This window comes from Alligator sinensis, unplaced genomic scaffold, assembly GCF_000455745.1.
Source record: "Alligator sinensis unplaced genomic scaffold, ASM45574v1 scaffold309_1, whole genome shotgun sequence".
NCBI lineage: Eukaryota > Metazoa > Chordata > Crocodylia > Alligatoridae > Alligator > Alligator sinensis.
This window is the reverse complement of record NW_005842080.1, coordinates 1,993,016-1,994,747: the sequence shown is the minus strand read 5'-3', so window position 1 is coordinate 1,994,747 and position 1,732 is coordinate 1,993,016. Positions and strand designations below refer to the sequence as shown.

At 55.8% G+C, this 1,732-nt stretch overlaps 1 protein-coding gene across 1 annotated transcript in view; it reads right to left on the bottom strand.

Annotated features, from left to right (window-relative positions):
- The window catches only part of MTPAP (mitochondrial poly(A) polymerase), a 31,641-nt gene that overhangs the window by 1,985 nt on the left and 27,924 nt on the right, over window positions 1–1,732 (bottom strand). The gene's annotated exons all lie outside the window — the stretch shown is intronic.

The following is a 1,732-nucleotide window of genomic DNA, read 5'->3' as shown; positions in this document are numbered from 1 at the left end:
GGGAAGGGGGGGGGGGGCGGCAGATCACCCCTGGACCGCCCGGCCCAGCTGCTGCATGCACCCCCCACCCTCCCCTGACCAGCTCCTAGGACACAGCATGTGCATACCTACCACCCCAACACATACATACACTCCCCCACCCCCAACATACAAGAGTAAGACTTTATTTTGAGCTATTTTGCAATCACCTCTATATATGCTACTCAAACACACAAATCAGGACAAAAATTATTTTTGAAGTAAAATTAGGTTTGATTTTTAGTATAATTTTTATCAGTAATCTGTTAAAATGATATCTTCAGAAAGATTTTGTTTGCAGCACTCAACAGCTCACCAAAACTTGTTAAGTAGCCCTCTGGTCAAAATAACTGCCCACCCCTGGTATAACCCACATCTTGTGTTTGTCTGGAGATCCATCGTGGCATATCTGGTTTCTTCATGCAGCACAGCTGGTAACAGTTCAGACTGGACTCTAGGCCACAGGCAGGCAAATATTTCAGCTAGAGGGCTGCTTAACAAGTTTTGGCGAGCTGTTGAGGGCCGCAAGGGTAGCCCTGCCCCACTGCAGGTGCCCTGTCCCCTGGTCGCCATCCTGGAACTTGAAGTCCTGCCCCCAACCCCTGAACTTTACCACCAGAAGTCCCTCCCCTTGCCCCTGGAAGTACTCCTTTTGGCTAGGGGGTTTACCATTGTGGAACCAGAAAAAAAAAATAAAATCAAACAACATACATTGATTTGATTTCAAAAAATATTTTTCTCCTGATTTATGTGTATTTGTGTAGTGTACATAGAGATGATTTGCATAATAGCTTAAAACGAAATTTTACTTCTGTATATTGGGGGGGGAGGGTTGTGGCATGTGTGGGGCGGGGAGGGTGGCTGGAGTGTGTGAGGGGGTTTTGGTGTGGGGTGTGCGGTGTGGGGGGGAGGGTGTATGGTGGCCAGGGCTCACAGCAGACAGAGGCCCCCAGTGGTGTGCGGTCCAGGCGAGCCCCAGGACTGCATGTAGCTGGGCTGCTGGCAGGGAGAGTGGTGGAGAGTTCGGCTCCATAGAGCCCCCGCCAGCCCGGGCTCCATGCTCCTGCTGCCCCACCCTGGGCCTCTGCCAGGCCTGCCCCCAGGGCTCCAACACGAGCCCTGCACTCCCGCTTGCTGCCACTTCCCCCACAGCGTGCCGCCGCTGCCACCGCCACTTGCCCCGCCTGCTGTTGATTTCCTTCTCTTCCCTTCCTTCCTGCCCACTGCCATCACTCCCCCCTATGCCGGCCCACTGCTCTGGCACTACATAGTTCTCAACTGCATGGCTGGGACCTTGACAGCCTGGCGCCATGGTTCCCAGCTGGCTCCTGCTGCTGCTGGCCCTGGCCCCAGGGCACCACGCTCCTGCCCACTCGCTCACTTCCACATTCCCCCTGCCTGTCACTCCTGCCCCTTCCCCAGCTGCTTCCCTTCTCTTCCTTCTCCACCTGCTGCTACCGCACCCCTGCCCACTCCAGGGTGCACTGCTTCTGGCCACATGGCTGGGTCTGCAGGAAGCAGCAGGAGCCGGTCAGGCCCCCACGTTTCCTGGCTAGCTCCTGGTGTGCCATGCAGTCCCGGCCATGCAACCAGGAACTGCGTGGGGCAGGAACCAACCCAGCCCAGCTGGCAGCACACAGTGTTCCTGGATGCATGGCTGGGACCACACGGCACAGCAGAAGACAGCCAGAAACCATGGCTAACGGACTCACTC